Consider the following 18,946-nt stretch of genomic DNA (forward strand, 5'->3'; position numbering starts at 1 on the left):
AAAAAATGTAGAAATACTGTACATAAAAATACTAGACACAAAAATACTGAATACAGAAATACTCAGTATAAATATATTAAATTCAAAAATACTAAATACAAAACTAACTCATCTGCTAAAGTCTTTAACTGATTTAGTATCTATCTCGTTTATCACAATTCCCATTGACTAAGTGCTATACTGCTGATGGACATCATAAAAACTATATTCAAGTGCGTTTTCTTTTGGCTAAAATCTTGAGTTTATTTTGCATTTTTTTTTTCTAGTTCTTTGCCAAGTCAAAAGTTGACTGCCAAAAAAAAAAATTAACCCGAGCTGCAATTGACCTCGATTCGTGTTGGGTAAAGTATCCAAGAATCGGGAGGGAGCTGCATTAAATTATATTTTATGTGCAAATTATTTAAGTTTTGCAAAATAGGAACATTAAACGAGATATACTATATATACAGTATGCATATTACTTTGGGGAATTCAGCTCATTATTTGAGTGCCAAGCAATGTGATCATAGCACAGTTTTTGGCGCTCAAAAGTTCTTTGGCCAGCGGCCATCGAAAGCCAAACAAAGCCATTAACATAAGCACAAGGACAAGCACTAGAGTGAGACAGCACTACAGCGAGAGAGAGGGAGAGAGAGAGAGAGAGAGGGAGAGAAAAGGATGTCATTTGGCAATTGGCATTTGTGAACTCTTTGGCTTTGATTTCGTTTCCTTTCGCATTCTATTCCAATTCCAAATCCAATTCCTATTTCTATTCTACAACAATCCACACACTTTTTCGACTCTTCAGCCACGCCCACTAAAGTGCATTGATGCGCGTTTACATTTTCTATAATCATTTTTTGTCGTCTTCGTCGTCGTTGTTGTTGTTGTTGTTGTTGTTGCTGTTACAGTTCATGCGAAAAGTTTTCAATTGCTCTGGCGTCACTTTTTGATTGCTTTGATGTGTTTTTCTCGCACATTTCCCAAGCCTCAATTCATGACAAAAGTTTTTCGGCGCACCAGAGCGAGATGGAGATATGGAGTGTGAGACAGAAAGAGATGGAGACACACAAAAGCCGAGCCAACTTTCGCTTTGATTTTCAAATATCACACACACACACACACACACACAGTTTGAGTGTGGCGTTTGGTTTTTGAAATTTTTGCATTCCACTTGCATCACTATCTCCCTCTTCCTCTCACTCTCTTACCCTGTCTCCCTCTCCCTTTCTGGCAGAGTTTTTCTTGGCTTGACAGAAAAATGAAAGTTTAATGCGTTTGCCAAACACAATTTTCACAAATTCCCTTCTTCCTTTATTATATATATATATATATATATTTTATTTTGCTTATGATGCATCCATCTATACGTACAACTAAATCCCACTGAATATATATAACTATACATACATATATATATTTCTATATAACCCTGTCTTGCTTTAAAAATTATATTTTATTTTCGTTTTTTTTTACATTTTTTTTCCGATGAATTTAGTTTGCAAATTGAGTTTTTTTTCTCTGTCCCTCTCTTTTATGCTTTCTTCAACTGTCTATTACCATCTCTTTCTATATAATACTTATACATATATAAACATATATATATATCTGTATGTTTGTTGGCCGGAAAATGTGTGCGTCGGTGCGGAAATTGCATTTTTTTTCCCAAGCAATTCTAGTTTTTCTTTCATTCTATATATTTTTCTCTGCGTTGCTGCTGTGAACTTTATCCTTTTTTCTACAATTCTTTTTCGGTATTTTTTTTTTCTCTCTTTTTGCTTGCGTTTCCCACTTTTGCCAGCGCATTATCCTGGCCGCCTTTAGGGGCAAGTTTAAATGGTTTAAAGTGCTTATAATGCAAATATTAAAATGGCTAAAGGGACGGCGGCAAAAGTTAAGCTGCCAAAGTGTAAGAAAGTTAAGTGATGGCGGCGGCAGCTAACAACAACAAATGGGGAGGAGGGGGGCGTGGCTGCAAATAGTTGCATATTAGTTGCAAGTGCCGCTGCTTTGTGCACCAGCCAAGTAAACACACAACACACACACACACACACACAGTTGAGCGCTGTGCTCTCTTTAACGGCCAATAAAATGAAAATACTTTAGCTGCGATGCCATCAAGAAAAGCGGACGAGGGGAAAAACTACGAGAGCGGAGAGGAGAGTGAAGACGGTGTTGATGCGCCACATTATCACGTATTTACTGTCATTTATCAGAGGAAAAAAAAACTGCAGTCAATGACTCTCAATTGTAGCGAATTTTAAGCGAGGATTTAAATAAAATAAACTTACAACACTTAAAGAAATCTAAAATACATAAAAAATACTAAATAGTGAACTACTAAATAGAAAAGTACTAATGCGAAATAAAAATACTAAATGAAAATATACTGAAAATAAAATAAACATTACAAAAATACTAAATACGAAAATACTAATGCGAATTAAAAATACTAAATGAAAAATACTGAAAATAAAATAACCATTATAAAAATACTAAATACGAAAATACCAAATACGAAAATACTAAATGCGAAAATACTAAATACAGAAATACTAATGCGAAATAAAAATACTAAATGAAAAAATACTGAAAATAAAATAAACATTACAAAAATACTAAATACGAAAATACTAATACGAAATAAAAATACCAAATGAAAAATACTGAAAATAAAATAAACATTACAAAAATACTAAATACGAAAATACTAATGCGAAATAAAAATACTAAATAAAAATATATATTGAAAACAAAATAGACATTACTAAAATACTAAATACGAGAATACTAATGCGAAATAAAAATACTAAATGAAAAAATACTGAAAATAAAATAACCATTATAAAAATACTAAATACAAAAATACTTATACGAAATAAAAATAGTAAATCCAAAAATACTGAAAATAAAATAACCATTATTAAAATACTAAATACAAAAATACCAAATATAAAAAATGAGATAAAAATTCTAAATGGAAATCTACTAACTTCATAAATACGAAATTGAAAAATAAAAGTAATAGATATAAAAATACTACATATGTATAAAAATACTGAATACAAAAATGCTAAATACAAATATACTGCATAAAATACCAAACACATAAAAAATACTAAATAAAAATATATCAATAGCAGAAATACTTAATATAGAAATAATAAATTCAAAAATACTGAACACTAAATATAAAAATACTGATAATCAAGAAACTAAATACAAGAAAATTCATTAGGGCTCTGACAAAACTAAATGTTTAGCTAACATGTTTAAAAATCTAAATCTATAAATCTTTTCGCCACAAAAAGCAAGTAACTTTATAGAAAATTTAATTTATAATTGATCAAGTAATTTGCTTATGGATTAAATATGCTTAACAATTATATTTGTCATAAAACAAGTAAATCCAAAGAAGATTTAGCATTCGATTTATAATTTATTCGATTAGAATCATCATTCTGAGAAACTCACATTAAAATATGTTCGAAGACAAAACAAATCAATAAGATTTTTAAATGCTTTTATTCCAATTCAAATTGATTTCTTTAGACTGTTTTTGATGAACTTTAAAGTTTAAAATACGTATCTCAATGTCTCATCTATGAAATTGTCTATTTCAACTGCAAACTCCGTTAAGTTTTTCATTTGAACAGGGTATCTCATAGTGAAGCAATCACTCTTACTTGCTCTACACAATAATTACATGTTTGTGACACACTTTAAATGTGTGCTCTATGCTCTAAAGCATTAAAATTTTGTCGATTCCGATGCGATTATGTGTTTTGTCGTTTCCCAGAGCACAGCTTAAAGGACATCACACGTGGCACAGACAGCAGCGATATAGAGAAGGAAAGGGAGAGTGTATAGAGGTATAGAGGGTTTGATAAGCAAACAGAATATACTTTAATCTACAAATTGAATTTTCCCTACATGCCATGTGAAGCATTTTCTTTTTAATTGCCGCATAGCCTTACGACTTTGTTTACACAGCCAGAGAAATGAAACAAAAGACAAGCAGAGAGAGAGAGAGAGAGAGTGGACAGGGGAGGGGAGGGGAGAGGGGAAAACAGAGGTAGATCAGAGGGGAGGGAGATGACGATTTGTAGCCCTCTGGGCGACGAATTTGTTTGGCTGTCAAATAAAACAAGACGCATCAAATTATTTCAAATTTATCGCGCAGCCCAAAAGGTAGACGCTTCGTCTCTCTCTCTCTCTCTCTCTCTCTCTCGCTCTGTCTATCGAGGGTACGTTGCTGGCATATCCTGTGACGACCCTCCAGGCGACAGAGTCCTGCCAGCTGGTCACAGACCAACAACAACAACCCTCGCTGCGCTAACGCAAACAATTCACTATTCAAAATGTTGTTCAGGTACCAAAGTGTATGTGTGTGTGTGTGTGTTGTCCACATTTGCCACAGATTCGTACCGCAAAATGACAGTCGAATGGGCAACAAAAACGATTAATGGCCCTGGCTCCCAAAACTCTAGTTACACAAACTGTGTATCTCTATGTCTATCTATTTTGTATCTTTATATCTCTCAGTCTCTGACTGTTACTGTTTGCAGTCCCCCCCCCCAACTCCTCTGTCTCTTCCTCAAATCAAAATTATATTTTGACACGCAGCAGCAATGGATAAAACTTGCAATTAGTTGCCACAAATCCACACAACTCTTCGCAATGATGATGGCTGCACATGCCAAAGATACAAAGATACAAACACGTACTTTATGCTTGTATCTCTCGCTCTCGCTCTACCTCTCTATATCCGTCTCAAATGTGTGTTTTTTTGGGCTGCGCAATTGTGGGTTAATGGCACTTTAAACTCGACTCGACTCGACAGGAAGTGGCGGCTGGCATCTAAAAGTATCTCATTGCTATCTAAGGTCGGTCTCATTTCTATTTCAGTCTCTGCTCTCCCTCTCTCTTTGTCTCTCTCTTGGGCTTCTCTTGATTAATATTTGGCACGCAACAATGCAATTTGGCCAAGTTTTGAAAAGTGTGGCACAACCAACAACAACAGCAACAGCAACTCATGAAAATCATGCCAACATCAAATATTGTGTGTGGCTAAAGAAAGCAATTGCTTTTCAATCGCAATCACAATCACAATCACAATCGAAATCGCAATAGCAAAATCGCATCGACATCCTTTTTTGCATTTATGACTCGCTTTTTGCTCACGTTGTTGTTGTTGTTGTTGTTGTTGATCAGTTGTTGCATAAATCAAAACGAGAACGAAAAACGAGTTGTGCGAAGAGATTGCGAAATAAACGAAACGAAGCGCTTAAAATGCAATTTACTCAATGCAATTAAGAGTTTTCAACTCTCTCTCTCTCCCTCTCTCTCTCTCTAAAAGAAAACACTGGACATCTGATGACTACCTCCTCTCCTATACCCTTCCCCCTCACTCCGCTGCCACGCCTTGAAAAAAGCCAAAAGCATAAAACCGAAACAAGCGCCGACTGATTTTTATCAACTAACCAAGCGTAACGCAGACAAACACTTCCTAAATCACTTGAGTCGTTCCAAACGTCGTACTCCACCTCCCCCTCTGTCCCTCCTCTCCCTTTCCTCCCCCTTCTTGCCTTGGTAGAAAAACGTTTCCTGCGCACATAAAACATAAATTATTTAATTTTTTCTCTCTCTCTCTCTCTCTTGCTTTTCGAATAGACAACAACCAAAAATGGCTGAGACGACAGAAGTGACTCTTTTTTTTTTTTGGGGAGGTAGTGAACAGGGCACCATATATTTCATGTGGCCTTTTGTAGGGGGTTGCTTTACTGGTTGAGTGCCGTCTGTGTTCTCTCTTGTTATCAGTGTTGTCGATGGCGGCGCTTGGAATAAAAATTATGAAACACTTTCGCTCATTGAGTTCATTAATTTATTTTCTCCTTTAAATATCAAATTCGTGGTTGCAATTAATTGATTTCCATATCGAATTAGGCTCACATTTTCGCATTTGAGAAATGAAAACTTTTTTTTTGCACAATTCAATCAAACTTGCCCGGAAAAAACTTTACGACACAGTCATAAGAAAGTCTTACACCGAAATCGAAAAAAATATATGGAACAGAAAACAAACCTCGCTTCCCCAAAAAAAAAAAAAAGGAAATGAAAAACGTGCGGCATATGAAGAAGAAGAAGCAGCAGCAGGCGCCACGTACTAGACCAAACAAAAAAAAAAACCGAAATGGAGACGATGAAGAAAAGTTCGGGGCCCAAGGAGCCAAACGTTTTGCATAGGAAATGGGCAAAAGTCAACGCACACAACACACAGAACCAAGTTCGAGTGGCGGGGAGGGGGACGGAGGGAGGGGCTCTCGGAGTTCTCGGGATCGGGACCGACAGGAATAATAAATATTCAGTTTAAGTAAATGGGCTTTTATCGCGCATCTCTGGGGTGCCATAATTTGCCATTTTTGCCTGCCAGTCTGCGCAGTTTTTTTTTTTCAGCTACAGCTTTTTTTTTGGCTTCAGTTTCAGCTTTGGCTTCGACTGTAACTGTCGCTCCTTTTGCTTCTGTGCACTTTCTTTTGCTTCGCTTCTCCTTTTTCTACCATTTTTTTTTTTTTTGTTCATTCTTTTTGGTTGCCACACACTCGCAATTTGGCTGGGAGGCAAATGTATGTAATTGATTCAACAAACGACGACGCAAAGGTGCCAAGAAACAAAACGAAAACTTGGCGACTCAGAAACCAGCAAAAAAAAAAAAATCAGAATAGACGAAGTTTCACATACTCTGCGATTACAAATTGTAATTAAGCATGAATTATAGACAATAAAATTTCAAAGAATTATTAAGTTCAACAAAGACTAAAAAAAATTTCTGAGAAATTCTAAAAAAAATTATAGAGTTTTATATACAAAGTAAAGAAATGTTTTAGAACAAAAATAACATATTCTCTACAAAACTTAAAACAGCAATTAATAAAGAAATATTTAGCAACATTCTAAAAAATTATAGAGTTTATCTGTAAAGAAATTTTCGAAAAACTCAAACCAAATGGATTTAAGATTCTATATGAATATTAAAGAATTTTGTTAGTATTCAATTCAATAATTTGATTTAGCTGATTTGCAAAATCTTTTCTGTTAAATTAAATGTAGTATTTCATACTAAATTTAAATAAAAAATACATTCAAAATATCAAAATAAATTCATGAATTTTGAAGTCAATTAAATTTTGTATTTCGTAGTTTATTTAATATAATGAATAAATTTCAAAATAAATTTGGTACTTCCAAGTTTATTAAATATAATGAATACATTTTAAAATAAGCTCAAGAATTTTGAAAACAATTTTGTCAGTTCGATTGAACACGAAATCTTCTCCTCAATTTCTTTTTGGCAAAAAATGATTTTGATTTTAAACAAATTTTTTGGTAAATTGATGACTACAAGAAAAAATGCACAGATTTTATTACTAAAAGCAACTATAAATTCTTCAATCGAATCGAAAAATCAAGGAAAATTGAATTGAAAGAATTTTAAGCAATTTTTTTTGTATTACCATAAATGAAATATTTTAAAATATAAATCCATTTTACAGAATTTTAAGGAATTTATTCAATCTTTCGACTCTTCAAATGTGTTTAGCTAAATTCTGAGACCTTCATTGACAAATTTTTTTGTTGCCCATTTTTTGAGTGAAGAGTATCATCATAATAAACACAGAACAGAAAGGAGGAAAATCGTCAGCAACAACAATTATACGCATAATATATTTTTGCCATAAATATGTACATAGCTCTATGGTCTTCGGTTGCCTGTTGTAAAATTATAAAATATCAAACCAAAGAGAGTCAGAGAGAGATGGGGAAAAAAAAGCCAAGTCACGCTCGAAGCGGGAGAAAAAGAACTCGTCTCGAGTTCGAGAGTTTTTTTTTTTGTTTTTGGACTCCACCTTCGCGAACTGGTCATAAAATGTTAGAGTGAGATGGGGGCGTGGCAAGGGGAGGTAGAAGGGAGGGGGGGGGCATTTTTGCGGCGACGGCGGCAAATCACTTCAGCGCCTTGCAGCAACAATTTAGCTCATTTATTTTTATACATTTTAAGAAACAATAAACCGTCGGCCCATAAAACACGCAGTTACAAAATGAAAATGATTTAAGACAATGACTACGCTCCTTCCTCTCTCTCTCTCTCTCTCTCTCTCTCTCTCTCCCTCTCCCTATCTTCTGTGGCGCACATGAATTATATGTATTTGGGCAAAAGTTTAACATTATAATTGCAACGTTTTATAATGCCAGAGCTTTATGTGATTTACGACAACACACAAAGTTATATAGATGCAATTTTTAAATTGACAGGCAAAGCAATGAAATGACTAAAAGTCTAGCCAGGAAGTGGCAGAGATATATCCTAAAGAATCATAAATGCTCGACAATATAAAGTTAAAATTAGACTTTAACAAATTCAATACTAATTCAACAAATAATGACAATCAACAGCTTATGACTTTTAAATAAGAATAATTATTATTCATATTATTTAAAAGTTATTTGAGAAATGCAAATTTTAGTTAATATAGCTAATAATAATTGTGATTTTTGCTTAACTTTTTCGATTCTTCATTCTGATCGGGTTTCAGATACTTTGGCTGACTATTTTTGGTATGTACTCCATGGTATATTTAGAATGTAATATCATGTCAATATACCAAATATAACAATCGGTATAATTCAGTATTATTGCGGTATATTTGTTTGGTTTATTTTATGATTAATACTGCACTAATTTGTACATGTTAATCAAGAAATACCTTTGTATGGCAAAAATCGTCTGACAATCTGGTATATTTTATACTCTTTTTGGTATATTTTGTACTCTATGGTACATTTTGAATGTTGTACTATATTCATATACCAAATATAACCCTTGGTATATTTTAGTATTTTTATGGTATATTAAGTTGGTACACTTTACGAATAATATCGCACTATATTGTAAAAGTAATCAAGAAATACTTTTGTATGACAAAAAATCGTCTTACTATCTGGTATATTTCATACTCTATGGTATATTTTGTACTCCTTGGTATATTTTCTACTTTTTTGTACTCTATGGTACATTTTGAATGTAGTCCTATATTCATATACCAAATACAATCCTTGGTATATTTTTAGTATTTTTATGGTATATTAAGTTGGTATATTTTACGAATAATGTCACACCGCTCCGCTCTTATTCAACTGATGTGTCACAGTCAAGCACACTCAGTATATTTTTTAGCATTTTTGCGGTATATTATTTAGGTATCTTTTACGAAAATACTGCAAAATTGGTAACGAGTATCTCACAGTCGAGCACACTCGAGTGTAGCTTTCTCAACTGTTTTACTCTTCCAAAAAAAGAAAGAACAAAAAAATAGCACGAACACAAAAAACAAATTGCAAGTGCAATTTCAAGTGAATAAGCGCAACTAATAAGTAACTAAATGCATTTGCTGCTTAATGTTGTCACTTATGCTCCACAGTCTAATTACAGCTCAAGCATGTGTGTGCGTGTGTGTGTGTGGAGCTTGCAACTCATTAGTGGCACTCGAATCGCCTGCCATTTGAGTCACTCGAGCAGCTAAAAGTTGACACTTGACGTCGTCGTCGTCGTCGTCGTCGTTCCTCCTTTTCGCAGCAGCTGCAGAAACACAGTCAAGTCAAAGCCTTTATAGATAAATAAATAGAAGTAGAGCACGAAGATGTTGCAAGCAGCTTTGCTTTGCTTTGCTTTAAATGCAGCACTGAAGTTTGGCAACACACATAAAACAATTCGTTGCAGGCATTTAATGAGTTCTTCGTCCGCGTCGACTTTAAATCTGTTGCTGCTCCAGTTTCGCCAGGATGCGTGTGGCAAGCAACATCAGTAAGAGGAGGAAGAGGTGGGGCAAGGACTTACTTGTGCCACACACAACGTAAAATTTAATTAAGCTGCTTTTAGCTGCACAACCAACGTCTTAAGCTCCGCTCCAAACAGATGCAGAGATATATACACACACACACACACACATGATGCGACGACTCGCTGCAAATATTTTTGCAACCACAGCCACTTGACTCCTGGAGTGGCACTCATTGTGTGGCACTCTTCGCTTCTCTTCGCAGCAGCAGCACAACTTGCCACCTGTGTGTGTGTGTGTGTGTGTGGCAGCAACATTCAGCAAGCAGCAACACCTTCTCCATCGCAAATTAGCCTCAATTTTGAGCAAATGTTTTCACAGGCATTCCTTTCTTTTTGTTTTTTTTTTTTCTTTCTGCTCTACAATTTAATGTTGAACATAAATTAAAAATGCATTTTAACAAAATTTATTTATTTTCATAATTATTTATTTATTTAATTTTTTTGTATTCACCAATTAACATATTTTTTTTACTTATTTTTATTTATTTATTTGATTTTTATTCGTTTATTTTATTTGATTTTTGTATTTTTTCTGCTCCACAATTTAACGTGGAATATAAAACAAAAATGTATTTTAACATTTATTTTTATATATTTTTTTTTGTATTTATTAATTTATTTTATGTATTTATTTGCATTTAATCATTTTATTTTATTTAATTTTTCTATTTTTATACATTTACTTTACTATTATTATTATTTTTATTAATTATTTTATTATTTATTATTTACTATTTATTTACTTATTTTATTTGTACTTATTTTGTCTATTTTATTATTGTCACTAATTTAAAAATAATATTATGTGTATTTTAATTTTATTTATTTATTATTTGATCTTTATATATTTTCTTTTTTTATTAATTTTGTTTTTTTTTTATTAATTTATTTTATGTATTTATTTTCATTTAATCAATTTATTTTATTTAATTTTTATACATTTACTTTATTATTACTTATTTATTTTTTTTTTCATTAATTCAAACATACTATTATGCGTATTTATTTATTTCATCTGTATTTATTTTTTACTATTTATTTTACTTCTTATTTATTTTGTCTATTTTATTATTTTCATTAATTTAAAAATTATGTTATGTGTACATATTTATTTATTTGATCTGTATTGATTTTTTTTATTATTTTATTTTAGTTTTATTTATGTACTTATATTTTTTGTAGTCTTTTTTCTATTTATTATAATTTGCTTTATATTTTTTACTCAATTTATCTTTATTTATTTTTTCAAATTTTCTTATTTTGTTTTATTTGTTTTCATTTTTTTATTTTTTTGGTATTTTTCTTTAATCATTTACTTTTTTATTTATTTATTGCTTCATTTTGTTATCAATGAGTATTTGCAAGTCGAGTACACTTTGTCCAGCACTAAAAAGATTTCTTTAGCTCGCTCAAATGCATTTCAATGTGCAACGCAATCGATTTTCCAATTTAAATTCCCAATTTTTAGCTATTGCAGCTGCCATTTGTTTACTTGACATATTGAAACAAAATACAGAATACAAAATACAAAATACTAAAGCTGCCTGCACATATTTCAAATTCCCAGCAGATTGTTGTTTATTTTGTGGTCTCTTCTATCGATAATGTCAATTTGTTTGCTTTGTCTTAAACGGCATCTTAAATATTTTAACAACTTTAGAAAAAAGAGCAAGACTTAAAGAGCGAAGCTGAGCAACATATTTTTGTCTTTTGCAAATGCAAATTCTAAGGCTGAGTTTTTTGAGGAAATTCCTTTACAATAAAATATAATAATTTTCAATATGCAATTGTAAATACTTCGAGTAAAGTTATTCTCTATTAATAATTACAAAACCAAGGAAATTCATTTACAATAAAATATAAAAATTGCGAGTTAAGAACTAAAAAAAAAAAGAAAAATTTCTTTACAATAAAATGTAATAATTTTCAATTTGCATTCAGATTCTTTTTGAGTAAAGTTTTTTATTATTAAAACACTAAATAAATAGAAAATTCCCTTTGCAATTTTTCTACAACAAAATCTGAGTTCTCTTCTTTGTGTTTAGCTTGAGTTTTGGTTTTGGTTTTGGTTTTAAAGGTCTTGGCGTGATGTTCTTGATGTTGTATCTTGTATTTTACCTGCTTGCAGAGTTTTGCGGCCTTTTGGCGCAAAGAAAACATACACACACACACACACAGAGGGAAAATGAAGAAGATGTTCAGGCTGGCTAAGAAGAAAAAAAAAAAAACGCAAACGCAAAATCAACAACAATAACGAACAAGCAAAATCAGTCGAGTGTTTTGCCAAGCTCGAAGGGGTGTGGAGAGAGGAGAGAGAGAGGGGAGAGGGGCAGGCAACAGTTGTGCTGATTCACAGCAGGCGAAGAAGAGGTGCCAAATGGGAAAAACTGGCCAAGAGGCGAGCTGGAAAATAAACGATGTTGTCTATGACAAGGCATGACGGTAATGACGACGACCACGACGATGGACTTGGACTTGGAGTTGGAGAGTTGTGGAGAGTTTTGCAGAGTTGGAGCTGAGTGGAGTGGAGTGGAGGATGTAGCCAAAGATTGTTTCTGGCTCTGTGTATGTGTGTGTTACCTGGACGTCGTCGTGTTGCTGCTTTTTATACCCGACACCCAAAGGGTAGAAGGGTATTACAACTTTGTGCTGGCAGAAAATGTATGTGTTTATGATTCTTGAAAATTTGGTTTCAATAGGATGAAAATTGTAGAAGTTATGAAAGAAATACTTTTGAGAATCTAGTATATTTTGCACTCTATGGTATATTTTGCACTCTATGGTATATTTTGAATTTAGTACTATAACAATATCCCAAGTATTGCCTTTGTTATATTTTAAGTATTAGTTGATTTGCGTGACAATTTGGTATAATTTGCACGGTATGGTATATTTTGTACTCCATGGTATTTTCTACACACAATGGTATATTTTGAACTCAATGGTATATTTTGATTGTAGTACTGCATCAATATTCCAAATAGACCCTTTGGTATATTGTAAGTATTAATTGTGTTGGCTGACAATCTGGTATATTTTGCACTCTACGGTATATTTTGAACTCAATGGTATATTTTGATTGTAGTACTGCATCAATATACCAAATATAGCCTTTGGTATATTGTTAGTATTAATTGTGTTGGCTGACAATCTGGTATATTTTGACCTCTATGGTATATTTTGAATGTGGTACTATATCAATACACCAATTATAACCCTTGATATATTTTTGGTATTGGTAGCTTTGGTTGGAAATCTGGTATATTTTGCACTCAATGATACATTTTGAGTGTAATTCTATAATATACCAAATATACTCTTTAATATATTTGTAGTAAATTTAAAATATAAATTTGGTATATTTAAAGATTTTATTCACAATGGATAGCGGATATCTAACCGTCGATCACACTCGACTGTAGCCTTCTTACTTGCTCGTTTTAGCCGCATCATTGTCGTGTTTTTGTTTTTGGAATTTTTCAATTCAAGGTTTCGTTGTGCTACCTGTGCCTCTCGCTCTTCACACCTCACTCTTTCGCTTCCTCTCCTTCTCTCACACATTCCAAGCTGGTTCTGCACAATCATCATGCCAGAAGTAGAAGGAGGAGACTGAGACTGAGACTGAGACCAAGACCAAAAGAGAAAGAGAGAGACACTCGAAACTCGGAGGCTGCTGAATGCTGCTATCAATGGCAGCCTTATTTTTAAGGTCTGTCTGCACTTGCCTCCGTCTGCTTCAGCATCAGCTTCAGCTTCGATTCGTCTCTCGTTCTTCTCGTTCTCACTCTTTTCACTCTGGCACTCTGACTGGCATCATAAATCATCTCAAGTGGCTGCCGCTCTGGCTTTGGCTCTGCGCTTTTGGCCAAATTCAGCTATTTTCGTTTTTCATTCCTTGTTTTTTGTATCTATAACTATAACAATTTGCAAGTGTATCTCAAAGATACACACACACACATTTTGCCATTTTTGTTCCACTAATTTGCGCACTTGAAAGATACAAAGATACACACATTTTTTTGTAATTTCTGAGCCGTAAAATTATTGTAACAGGTAAACGCGACGCGCCGCCTGCTGCATCCATGAGATACAGATACTGAAATGTATCTTTCAGCTCCTTTTTCTCTTCCTTTCTTTTTTTTTTTTTTTTTTGCGCTGGCGTTAAAAACTGACAACAGCTGTGCGCCACATTTGCAACGCAACTTAATGCGCATTATGATGTTCATTATGATCATCTCTATATAGATGGAGAAGAAGAAGAAGCAGCAGCTGACATCTTTGATTTTCGCTTAAAACATTCTACCAACAGCTGTGCGAAATTTGAACTCATTTTTGGGTTCCCATCAAACATTAAATCGCAAAATTAAGGGAAAAGTGTTGAAATCAAAACTGACAAAATTGAGAGAGAAAGGTGTTGAAAAAACTGACAAAATAGAAAGAAAAGTGTTGAAATAAACAACCGACTAAATGAAGAGAAAAGTATTGAAAGCAAGTCTGCAAATGATTGAAGAACTTATCAATAAATAATTTCAGTATTTACTAGATCAACGAAATTTTAACTTCTTTTTCAAAAATGTTGTAAAAACTTCAAACATAAAATTAAGAAATTTAAGAGCAAATTGTTGAAGTAAAAGCTGACAACATTTAGAGAAAAATTTTGAAAGCGAGTCTCCAAATGATTGAAAAACTAATTCAAGACTTATTAATAGATAATTTCACTACTCTGAACTCTTTTTCTGTCATTCTATTCGTCATAGAATTTACTTATTATCTTTAGATAGATAGATTGTAAATAAATAAAGAATATATATAACTCATTTTTGTGTTTTCAAAACCTCATAAAATCACAAAATAAAGATAAAAGTATTGAAAAAAAAAACATCCACAGGAATACAGCGAAAAGTATCGAAACTAATTCAAGACTTATCAATAGATAATTTCACTATTTACTTGATCGAAATTCAAACTCATTTTTAGGTTTCAAAACTGTTGTGGGAACATCATAAATACCCCAAAATGAAGATAAAAGTATTGAAATAACAAATACATACAAATATGCAATGAAAAGTGTTGAAACTAATTCAAGACTTATCAATAGATAATTTCACTATTTCACTATTTACTTAAAGCTTTTGTGTCACAGGGAAAAACCTGCTCAATTGGAAAATCCTTTGATTAGTCACTTCAAGCAAGAAACTTGAGTTTGAGCTTGAGCTTAAAAATAAAGCAGCGAGTTACTTCTGTGAAAAAAGTCTTTATTTAAAGCAAGTTTTCTAATTTAAAGCGAAACACTTTCTTATCATCGCATTTCATCCCTTTTCACATGTGAAAATTTAGTCAGTTGGAAAAGTCTTTGATATTATTACAGTTGAGACAGTTTTCCACAAAATTGAGCCACGTTCGAAAACTTTGTAAAATGGAATTCTGCATTTTTTTGGGGCCCAATTAAAATGTTCTTGTTTATTTTTTTGTTCGCGAAAATCTATTTTTAACTGTTGTTTGTTTGCACACATTTCGTTTCTCACACTCCAAGAACTGAGAAGAAGAAGAAGTAATGCTTCCTGGTTCGCTGACCCAATCAATTGTCTATAACTTTTGTTAAATGATTTATTTCCCAATTTGAATGCGAGAAGACGCCACTTTATTTTTTTTTTTTTACCGTCGGCGAGTTGGAGGCGGAACCAATAATAAACACAAAAAGTGTGTAAAAAATAAACAAAAAACATAATTGTCTAGGCAGTCAGTCAGTCAGTCAGTCAGTCATTCGGTTCCCTAAATTATGGTACAATAAGAAGAGTAATATATTAACTTTGGGGCAACTAAATATTACTTTTGGAACTCAACTCGAACTTTGTTTAATTAATGGCATTTGTTGTCAGTTTTAATTGAATTTATGTTTTTATTATTTTTCCAACATCATTTATTTGTTTCTAATTAACACTGTCCAGACCAAACTTGTTTCTCTTCCTCTCTTCCTCTCCTTCTCTCTTCTTTACGAACTTCGATGTTTGCGTTACGCTTTAGCTTTGCCCTTTTTTTGTTTAGATAATTCCGATAACTCTTCTTTTTCTTAGCTAATTAATAAGCAATGTTTTCAGATTGTTGTTTGCTAAATTTCGCAATTTATAAACTTGAAGAGATAATGTTTAAAATATTTCTCGAAATTCTAACATTTTTTCTGCTTCTATTTGCCTTTATTTCATTATTTTTCTTTTATTCACATTATCACATTACTTTTCTATGTTTTTTCCAAGTTTACCAATTACTTTTTTCCATTCATTTTTAAGCTTTAGATAATGTTTAAAATATTTCTCCAAATTTGAAGCATTTTTTTGTCTTCTATTTAGCTTTATTTCATTTTGTTTTTTTTTTTTTTTGTTCACTTATCACATTACTTTTCTATGTTTTTTCATTGCAGTTTCCAATTTAGTTGTTCTTTTTATAAATTTATAAACTTTAGATAATGCTTTAAATATTTTTCCAAATTCAAACATGTTTTTCTCTTTTTTTTACCTTTATATCATTATTTTTCTTTCACACTATTATTTCTAAGCTTTTTCCTTGTAAGTTTCCCATTTACTTTTTTCACTTTAATACACGCATCTCTTTATTTTGTCTCATCTGCAATACAATTTTCCATTTTCCGTTTATTTCGTGTTGCTTTTTCTTTTCAATTCCCTGCTCTTTGTTATTTTCCATTTTACTTGCGACAAACTTTATTTACTTTTTCTCATTTCTGTATTTTTCTTTTTGAGAGAAACAAAAAAAAAAGCTTATCTTTAGTTTGTTATCATTTTTGCACAAAGAACTCTGAACTTTAATTCGCTTGAATCGAATTGAACTCAAATTAACACTTTGACTTGACACAATTTTTTTTTAATCGTTAATTAATTGATTTGCAATCAACATTTAAAAAAAATACTTTCTTGAACTTGAACTTTTTGCGATTAAAGTGAATGCTGATAACGAAATTGATTGATAATAATATAATATTACTATACTATATTTATTACTCATCTCAAGAACATTGCGAATTATCTAAGAAACAAATCAATTGCTTTACACTAAGAAAATATTTCATAAATTTGGAATTAATTTACTTCTAAAATTCCCATTTTCGATTAATAACTAACCGAAAGCAACAAAGTACAAAATTTGTCAATTATCAAAAGAAAAATGAGAAAATAATTGCTGCACAGAAATGTTGCCAACAAAATTCCAAATTAGTTTTCATTTGTATGAATTGAAATTGAATTTGCACCGCTTCTTTAATACTTAATTAATTCAGTTTCCGTATTTCATGAACACTGCAACAATTTTGCACAAATTTTATAAAAGTTTATTAGAGCGAAAAGCGAGTTTGAAAATCATTTTACGCATATGCTAAAATTCACCTTTTAAATTTCACACGCAAGGAAATTCCCAAATGCAAATCGCAATTGCCCAAAAAGAAAAAAAAAAACACCCCCAAATTGAAATGTCACCGAAAACAAGTGAAAAAGTGAAAGAAAAACAAAAACAAAGTAAAAGAGTTGTCTTTGAGATGACGTTAGAAATGTTTTTGCCTGCTTTTGCTTGACGCAGCAGAGTTAATGATAACAACAACACCCAAAAGAATGAACGTACGAAGAGCGTTGGAAAAAAAAAGGATACGGTTGATAGATTGTAAAATACACAAACACACACACACATACAATTTTGTATATTATTGTATATGTGTGTGTGTAGATTGTATAGATAAGAGTATATAATATAGTTTGACCTACATTTGTGTTGCGTTTTCTTTTGTGGTTCGCGGCGACGTCGCTGCCTCAGTCGCTGTCCGCAGTCCTCGATGAATGATGCAGTCGCTGCTGCGCTGCCGCCGCCAAAGCGGCGCTGCACTTGGCAAACAGGCAACCAACAAAGCAACGACAAAAAAAAAAACGCAAACTGCAGTTACTTTGCAGTGTCTCCTTCTGCTTCTCCTTTTATTCGCAGTTAGTTGTTGTTGTTGTTGCGGCGGCAATAGAATATCCAAAAATTGTGGTTGTTGTAGTTGTTGTTGTTGTTTGTATTTTTCACTTTCGCGACACTTTTGCGACACCAACAAATATATACATATATATTTTGCTCAACAATTTGACATTTATCTTTATTCGCAAGTCTTTTTTGATTTATTTCATTTATTTCATTTGGCTTGAGCTGCTCTTGCTGTTGTTTTGCTTGATTTTACTTTTTTTTTTCGTTATGTCGTTGTTGTTGTTGTTGCTTGCACTTGAAAAAAAAATATGGCAAAAAAAATAATGAAGAAGTTGTGATAACGAAAAGAATGCAATAATAATATTTATATGCTGTTGTTGATGTTGTTGTTGTTTGCTGCTGGGATGCTGTAAAAGCGCGTCTCACACACACACACACAGAAAAGGACAAGCATGCAAAAAAACATACACACGCAACTCATACAGACAAACACACACACACGCACACGCACTCACGCATAGACACGCAACGCAACGGGAACGGTAAACGCGCTGATTATGACGATTAAATGCGCGACACACACGAAACGAAACGAAACGAGAACAATGAGAACACGCACCGACAACGTGTCCAAACGCTTCAACGATTCGAACAGAACTAAACGCGTGCCTGCCTGCTGCTGTTTGCCTTTGCCTTTGCCTTTTACCATTGCCTGCCTGACACAGCCTGCCTTGCTTGCTTGCTTGCCAGCTTGCCTGACTGCCTGCCTGCCTGCCTGACTGCTGCTGTCTCTGTCCGTCTGCCGGAGCCGGCGTGTCTGTCTGTCTCGCCGCCGCCGCCGCCGTCGAATGTTGTTGGCTTAGCCTTTCAGCATTAAGAGAGCGGGCGAGCGCGTGAGAGCGCAACCAAAAAGAAATATATGTAGGGAGAGAGCGCGCGTACATATTGCAAGCAAGCAAGCACAAATGCAAGGCAAGCCGAGTGCAAAGTGTGTGCCGCTCTCTCTCTCTCTCTCACTTGCTTGCGCTCTCTCTCGCCTGCTAAGGGCAGATGTAAAAGAATATAAAAACAACAGCACAACACAACAGCATGCGGGTGGCTCTCGCA

General features: G+C 33.1%; 1 protein-coding gene across 7 annotated transcripts in view; it reads right to left on the reverse strand.

The window, feature by feature from the left end:
* Positions 1 to 18,946, reverse strand: part of LOC132797174 (teneurin-a) — a 300,879-nt gene that overhangs the window by 174,918 nt on the left and 107,015 nt on the right. For 2 of the 7 annotated variants that reach the window (XM_060808724.1, XM_060808720.1), the window contains exons 1-2: positions 18,355 to 18,512; positions 17,644 to 18,133 (exon numbers count right to left, since the gene is read on the reverse strand). The exons of 3 other annotated variants lie outside the window; for them this stretch is intronic. The gene's annotated coding sequence lies outside the window, so the exon portion shown is untranslated. Of the gene's footprint in view, positions 1 to 17,643; positions 18,134 to 18,307; positions 18,513 to 18,946 lie in introns of those variants that run through there. 2 more of the 7 variants (XM_060808722.1, XM_060808721.1) reach the window with 2 other exon arrangements.

This window comes from Drosophila nasuta, chromosome X (assembly GCF_023558535.2).
Source record: "Drosophila nasuta strain 15112-1781.00 chromosome X, ASM2355853v1, whole genome shotgun sequence".
NCBI classification, from domain to species: Eukaryota; Metazoa; Arthropoda; class Insecta; order Diptera; family Drosophilidae; genus Drosophila; species Drosophila nasuta.